Genomic DNA, 8901 nt, shown 5'->3' on the forward strand with positions numbered 1-8901 from the left:
AACCAGAACAGTCAGCTATTTTAACTTAGTGATGTAGTGAAGGTATATCACATACGTACACGTGAGCTACGCACGTTCATGGACCTTCATAACTGAAGTTACCTTCGTAACAAAGCCAAACTAAGCTTCCCCAAACCTAACCGGGTAGTTTTAGTGCCTAAACCTAACCAAACTGTGAGCATATGATGAAGGTCTGGTTTGTCTGTCGCTGGTACGTTCAACATTGTTGTTTTTGGATCGATGATATATGTAATTTTGGGAACCACTGACAATTGACATCTTTGTCCAAGAACCCCAGAATCTAACCAGTCATCATCAAATCATATGCTGGGGTACCAGGGCCCCTGGGTGATAATAAAACACACTTTATTTTACAAATATAGGGCTAGAATGTTGACCTTAGCTTGGCAGCGCCGTCAGCTGCTAGGGTTTGCATCTCTCATTGGTTGTTGTGGTCTGGTTTGGAAAGTTCCGATGTAAGCATTCAGGTCTTAAATTGCTAATATATGTTCAACGTTAATACATTTGATTTTATTGGGGTGAACCTTGTTCAGGAGGCTTAAGACTGGATCTGCAGCCCCTCACATTACCAGATAATCTGTGCCAAACATCAGAGGACCCAGACCAGAATTCTCTTCCAATGTCAGGAGGGGTGGATCTGAAGTGAATCAGCCCTAAACTCCTGCAGTGTGAGCCCAGCTTGAATCTTCTCCTACGTCCATGGCATTACTATGTCATGACAGATGTACTGGTCAGTACCCAAGGAAGCACAGTGTCAGGTCTCATTTTATTTGATTGAGCAATCAGCATTACCACAGACCAACAAATCAGCCCCATCTGAACAGCATGTTTTGAACGGTCACTGCACTCTTCTAATCAAATTACCACAAAAGTAATTGTCACACAGTAAACCTGGGGCCCGGACCAGGAAGGTCCACGAGCCCAAGGCAATTGCCTGCTTTGCCCAGCTGGTAATCCAAATTTGGGATAAGTGTGTTTTTTTTTTCCATTCTCAAAAACTACTTCCTAACTGGAAACTAATTTGGATTTGTGCTAATAACAACAGTCTCCACAGTTGCCGCCTGCTTGTTGACCGTTTTCACAGACATAGAGTAATCCTCGTCCTGGTCTAACATCTTCTGCTGAACATCTCATCACTGAAAAATCAATTACAGCTCAGGATTAGGATTACTCGTGCTTGTCACACTGTAAATACCATTTGTATACTCACGGGTTTACAGGGTAATCATCGCTGAAGCCCCTTCCCATCTGTATACAAAGGAGGCCAGTGAAGAGTCTCCCAAACCAAGATCTCATTGCATAATTGTCAGAGACTGATGTCACTGTTAATGACCCAAGCCTTAATCCTGCCTTTGTAGATCCTGATTTTCCAGGCAGCAGCTCTTATAGTTGGAGCAGCAGCAGTGGTAAAGTAGCATAAAAAGTAGGCCATGTACAGTCGCTACCTCTGCACCTGAATAATTTCTTGGCATGAGTAAAACCTCATTCACCAGTCTGCCAAACAGGCCTCCCGAGCAAAAGACGCAGCAGCGTCATTTGTTCTTATTTGTTTCCTTTGATTGTCGGGGGCTGCGGTCAGTGCATTCTGCAGATTTAAATGACAAAGCGACGGCCCTGCTCACCAGACCTGCACAAAGAACTCCGCGCAATTCACGTCGGTGCAATCTCGCTGAATAAATCATTAGGATTTCAGGCTGCTCGGTGTTCCAAAAACTCATTCTCGTGAACGGCCTCCGCTGCTGAGGACCTGAGATAAACAACATTGTATTGTGGCACACTCACTATCAGCTGGGCAAGAGAAGCCTTAACAAAAGGCCTTTATCTTGACACAAAGCATTGGTATCAGAGAGCTTATGGTTGGCACATCTTGAGCGGCCCGTCCGGTGGAGAACCAGAAATGGGAGCACAAGACAGTCTAAAAGTGTGAGTATATCAAATGTTAATGCTTTAGCTTTTAAAAAATTCAGCCATTCATATTCATGCCGCTGCAAATATACTATGCTATGATATAGCTGGCGTATGCATCTAGCTTATAATGCATGAAGCCTCCTCTGTATGCACAGTTTGTGGTAATATAAATGCTTTATGGATTACAGCTTTAAGTGGGTGAGAAAATACTGTGTACTCATTCTTTTCTCATTCCAGGACAGTAAATCCTCCCTCTGGAAGGACTTAATTAAAGGCCACACAGTGACCACATTCCATTTAGCCTCTGATGGGATGCCAAGTGCCTCCTTTAGAAACCAAAGTCTCTGAAAAGTGGAGACGGGGTCACTACTGGAAACCTGACAGTGTATGACAGTCATCTGCAGTAAACCAGTGAGCACACGACAGCTTTTTTTAAAAACTTTAATAGACGATGGATGTTGTCACTGAGATGCTGTTCATACATTATTCATAACTTTGGATACGGGCCAAACCAAGGGGAAACTGATGTTATTCAAATATAGAATCTGGCTGCACCCGAATGCAAAAGTATCACTATAAAGTCAATATCTGAAATGACGTATGATTGGGACCTTTATGTCCGGCTACGTTATGGATGGTTGGGGAAAGTGGAGAGTCATCTGCCTTGCCGCACTGGATGTGGAAGATGTCGAGGACGTGTACATGTTCACGTTCATGACAATTGGAACGATCGCTTTGGGATTTGGAATCTTTATGCAATATTGGAAAATGAGAAAGATCGCTACTGAGCAGACCAGTGCGAGGGCGGACAACGCCAATACTCGGAGTGCTGTGGTCGGGATACGCTCTGACATCTCAACAATCCGCGACTTCGTGATACAGATGCGAGTTGATGTAGCCACCAATCGGGAGGACATGGCGAAGCTAGCAGCCATAAAAGCTGCAGAGGAGACTGATGAATAACATGAAAATGCATTAAAGGGCTCTTACACCATCCCAACACCATCTCAACAAATAATAAATACACTGGACTTTTGCTCTCTCTCAATTGGATATTCTGACTTTGTGGCAAGCCTGGCTATAAGATGAGGCCATAAGATGAGACTGTTGTTCACTCATGATGGACTAATATGGACACATGTGCAGACACACATGTAATCTGTATGTACTGTCTAGAGCTTGAGTTACCAGTTATGTAAAGGCCCAGACTAATGATGAAATGGCAGCAGAAAGTTGAATGCATGCAGGAACATGCATGTTTCAATATCGATATTCTTGTCAGATTGGGAAACCCATGAGAAACATTGGTATGAGACAAGGCACGTGAACGCCCCCACAGTGGCTCCAGTGGTCATACACTACACACTGTGCTTTTAATTTCAAGGGTCTCATCATCAGATAAATTAATGTTATAATGTTTTGGGAAAATAATTCGAACATGTAGCAGTGAAGGAGTGATGTGATCATATCAACAGTTCACAACAAAACCTTGGTTTAAAAAATGATTTTTTAATGTGAGCATTTCATGTGAACAACTGAGTTCATCTTAGTATTGATGCCAAACTAACATAAGCATAAAAGTGCACATTGCTGTGCCCCATTTAAATCCTTTCAGCATGTCAAATGAGAGACCAGTGACATGTAGAATATCGCTGTAATTTAAGACATATTACCATACCCAGATGTACCTTTGGTATGGTACCTTAACCAATGAAGCCCATGGCTGAACCCAATCAGCCAATCACAGCAACCAGACAGTACATAACCCCCTTAAACATTGAAGGTAGTAGGCACATAATGGATATTATGATGATAACAAATTTAAATGATGATATGAAACATGGCAGTGTGTAAGGGTCACTATTGATGATGAATCAACAGGGAATTAGTACATGAATTAGCAACTGCCTGCTACAGCACCAAACAGTAATCAATCACCCACAGTCACCACTATGTTCACCAGCTAAACAGCCGGAGATTTCTGTCAGGAGTTACAAAAGACCAGTAGAGATGACATTGGATTTACATGCATCAGGTGTTCAGAAACTTGACTCCAAATGAACCATTATGTTGCTCTGTGACTGCTGGATGTGGAGCAACAAGCAACTGTCTGCTAACAAATCACTGTAAATAGTGGTGCAACAATTTCCACTGACCCCAAATAGCCAAAAATAAAGAAAAGTTATTAAACTCATTACCTCATCCGCGACTCTTAGCTTTATCAGAATGTACAACAGATTTTTCTCAAGTGTAAAAAGTAAAGAAATGGTGTTTGGCAGCCTGAGACCAGTGAAACACAGGGACAAATTCGATCAAGTGTACTAACCATGTTTATTGGTGTAGGCCGAGAGTATTTCCAGCTAAAGTGTGTATTTGTATGTCTGCGTTATTGTGTGATTATTTGTGTGGGCTTCAGTTATTCAAATGAGGTATGCTTCTGTATGTGTGTTAGCTTGTGCCTCTTTGTGTGTGTGTGTATGTGTATGTGTGTGTGTGTGTGTGTAGGGTCTGTGTCACTTTATGAAAGTGATTTTCTGCCTGAGTGGCAAACCCTGGCAATGTCCTGTAATCCTGCAGGGCGCTCCGAAGGCTCCAGAGTCGTCCTCGGTGCTAATCAGAGCCATTCATCAGCACCTCCACAAAGACTCTCTTTCACACACAAGACAAGGCAAGACAGCTCTCACACTATAGGATGTTCAAATGCTATTTTATTTACAAAAAAATCACACTGACAGGAGCAGACACAAATTCAGGCAGGTTTTCATGCACGCATCTACTTTGGTAAAATCACAGTCACACACGTCTTTTGAAAGCTAAAATAATTGTCTTCTTTGTGGCATTGAACCTTAATTTTCCCCTTCAGAAGACAGCTTAGCTTACTGGCAAACAAAAGAAACTCTTGTCAAAATATTCATGAAAAAATAATGATTTAATTTTCTTGTTCACTGTCAACAAAGGCAGGGTCAGTGGAGCTAACTAGTTGGCTAGCTGCAGGCTAGATAGAATTTTATGCTTTAACTCTTTTTAAGTTTACTCTTTAGCAACTGAGCGAGGCTTCCTAAAGTCCTAAAAATCGCTTTTTTGTAATGTATTTTCTCTGAGCATCAGTAGCCTATCATATGATTTGGTTAAAATGTCAACACTGTAGTGCGTCCCTAGTGACACTGATACTCCTGTGTTAACAGGGTTAAAAACTTGCAATAGGGACAGGAGCCAGCTAAGGAGGGATTTAAACTAGCATTCATAGCAGCCAATAGATGAAGATGCGGCATCAGCTTTAGTTGTACGCGGACTGTCAGTTCTGAGACAATACGGTCGGACCAGGAGGAAACAGCACAGCCTTCGACATAACGCCAGTTTGACCACAGCGGCGATAGCAAATACGGGCGCTAACTAAGCTAATAGCTAATGGCAGCTCCATTTTGCTGAAGTTAGCGTTTACTTTATCAACAAAGCTATCAGTATCTAGTCATCAGAAAACTCCATTAAATCGTCTTGGTACTGTCTGGCCTCTGTCGTTCTTGGAGGCTGCCTACAGCCCCAGTCAGGAGGGAGCCATAGCAATAGCAGTTAGCTGTTAGTGGGGTCCCCAGAAACGCTCAACATTCTAGCGGTGTCCTTCTTTTAATACACCAGGCAGCGTCTGAAAAATTAAGAGATTGTTTTTTTGGATGAAAAACTGTTATATGCCCTTAAGTGCAAGGTGAGTCATCAACACTTTATTCTATCATTTCCCCGAAAATTATTAACTCAAAAAATACCAGAGATTTGGCACACCTTTTTTCCCTTTGTTGGGCCCAATACTATATACAGCAAGACATATTTGATAAAAACACTTAAACATGGATTTTAACATCTTGGGGACTTTAAACTATATTGTGAATTCTTGGAGACTATTATATGAGGGGATTCATACAGTGTGTAAATTATTTTCATTTGTAGGTGTTCGCATACTAGACCTGTGATAGACTGTCCCCTCTTGTCAGCATTTTCTTAAGACTGTACTTTATGAATATGGGTTACACAGAAACTGGCCAGGGACTTTCAGCAAAGCATGGCAATTTTCCAGTGGTTGCCAGACCCTGCAAACAAATGGTCGTAAATTTAGAAATTTGTCCACATCGTGTGGGGAAATGGGATTGCATTCGCAGGGCTGGATGTGTCCTTGTGTCCGTTAAATCTTCTAATGGTTCAAATGTGGCAGTAGTTTATCATCTGTATTGCCAGAAGAGAAAATAGCTTCGGTCTGCGCTGTAGGAGTGAAGAGAGGATGCTTTGATGTGTCTGTGGGCTCGCAGGCCATGCAGCACCACAGCACTATTAGACACTAAGTCACATAAAGCAGTGGTGGGCTCAGGCTGTCTGAGGGCCAAGGGTGAAAACCATACAAAGGGCACCAGCTGCATGCAGTGTGAAAGACATGATGCATTTATGGTGAAACAGTTCGCAACCATGATTAAGACTGAGACAGTTTCATTGTAGTCTTACAAATACAAATACATGTATTATTATGTGTAACAGATGTAAAGTGACTACTCCAGTATCACCATGTAATAAAACCCCACAGGAAACTTAGTCAACCAGTTAGAGGCCACAGAGGGCAACTCATGTTCCAGCATGAAGGGCAGTCTATGGCACTGCATCACATTATCTCCATAATAAGGGCAACCTGTATTCCTTTAGCTGATACTTTTGACCAATGTGACTTATAATAAGTGCTGTTCAGCCATGTGGATAATGCCTAACAATTGCATCTTTGGTCAAACCCTCTCCTTCAACCAACATATCAAACACATCACCAAAACAGCCTTTTTCCATCTCAGAACCTTTGCCCGCCTCCGTCCATCCCTCTCCTTTTCAGCTGCTGAGACTCTCACCCACGCATTCACCACTTCCAGACTAGGCTACTGCAGTAGTCTCATCCACGGCTCATAATCCAAAACACTCAAGAAACCACAATATATCCAGCATTCTGCCGCTCATCTTCTCAGACCCCTCATCACCCCTGTCCTTCATAACTGCCACTGGCTCCCCCATCCAACAGCATACTCACTGAGCTCCTCAGTGAATACACTCCCACTACAACCTCCTGTAGTCTTGTGTTGTTTTCTTTGTTCTTCTGGTGTTGTTTATTAAGTGTCTTTGCATATTGAGAAAAGCGCTTTATAAGTACAATGCATTATTATCATTATTATTATTATTATTATTATTATTATTATTATTATTATTATCTAAGTACATTAAACCTAACCTAATTGAATTTGCTGAATTGCTTCATTGCTATGCAACATTAAGGCCAGTACCCTCATGTCAGTGGACCTACCCTCCTGATGTTTTGGAAATGTGCAGGAGCCGGTTGCACATTTTTCACATGTTCTTGCACATTGGGCCCCCATCAAGAGACTTTATCATGTTTTACCTACCATAGGGGCATCCACGGGGGCTCTTTTCAACACATACTCACTCCCAACTCACTTTGTCACTTAAAAACAGGTTAACCTATGCACATACAAACTTGTCCGTCAGTCTCCTGGAGGAAAGTCCTGTGGATAACCCATTCATCAACCCCCCTGACATGGACTTTTCCTGCTTTTTTACTCAACTGCTCTTTAGGGGCGCCTCAAGAAATGAAGCTAGAGTGGTAATTCATATATAGAAGAACCAAGAGCTGAAGTTGTTGGTTGCAGTTACATATGACTGAACATCACTACATCTGTTGTTTTTGCTATCATCTTAGTTACGTGAGATTGGACCATTCTCATGTTTTTACATTAACTGTGAAACTAGCTTCAAGTTGCCCTCCAGTGTATTTTGATATTCTAATGATATTTCGAGTCCTTTTGCGGCGATGTTGATGAGCCACACACTTGCAAGAACGGCAGTGTGGTTGTGATGGCAATAACTACGTATGACTTCTAACCACACCTCCATTTTCTATTTGTGAAAGAATGTTGGCGTCAGACAGGAAGACACTGACTGGAGGGACATAAATAGGCTAGTTAGCTTAGCTCAAAAAAGAGCATGGGGAAAGAGCTAACCTGGTTCTGTCCCACAATTACAATATCCACCTACCAGTGCCTCGAAAGCTTTCTGACGGGCACATTATTGTTTGTCTGTGTATCCATTCAAAAGACCAGTTTTTTTACTCTGTTTTACTCTGTTAGATCTTTTCATCTAACTTCTCTCTGGGAATAAAAAAAAAAAAAATCTCAAATGTTGAATCGTTCCTCTGGGCTCTGATGTAAGTCAGCTCTAGTTTTGTTTAGAGAAAGTGCAAAGACATTGATTAATTTAGGATTTTTGACAATACAGAATATTTTAGTCCAGTTTCTTGTCTTTTTCTGAATTTTGAATGTCAGCTTACACTTTTGATGTATAAAAGCGTCAGATTCAGATCCTGAAATCAAATGGAAACACACATCTGCCTCCCTGAAAATAGCTCGGAGTCAGCAGAAGGAACGTCAGCCAAATGTCTCTTTTATCCCAAAAATACCTGCGCACAGCGAGGTTTTAGGATTCTATTTCTGTCTCCGCTCTATCAATAACTTTTGGGCAATAGTGACAGTTAATGAATGCACCCTTCTTCCTGCATGACAGCACATCTAAATCTGCTGAATCCATCCAATTGAGCATGCACGGCGTGCACAGCAGGTGTTGTCATTGCTGTCCTGGTTGATTGACACAGTTAATACCCCCTCAAATGCACGGACACGACGCCACCTAATTATGCAAAGAACAAAAACACAGACCTTTTGTCAACGAATTCATGCTTTTATTCACTTCAGCTTCTCCTCTAATGACCATTAATCTTCAGAGAAAGACTTCTTCATCCAGTTTTAGCTAAATTTAGCAGCCTCTCGGGCCATTCATTCTCTGGAAATCTTAATAAGACAAAGCTTTCTCATCTGCCTATTAATGTGACTTGGCAAAAAAAAATCTACAGGGTTTGCATAATGAGGGTTTGGTAGCGAT

This window comes from Sparus aurata, chromosome 22, assembly GCF_900880675.1.
Source record: "Sparus aurata chromosome 22, fSpaAur1.1, whole genome shotgun sequence".
Taxonomy (NCBI): domain Eukaryota; kingdom Metazoa; phylum Chordata; class Actinopteri; order Spariformes; family Sparidae; genus Sparus; species Sparus aurata.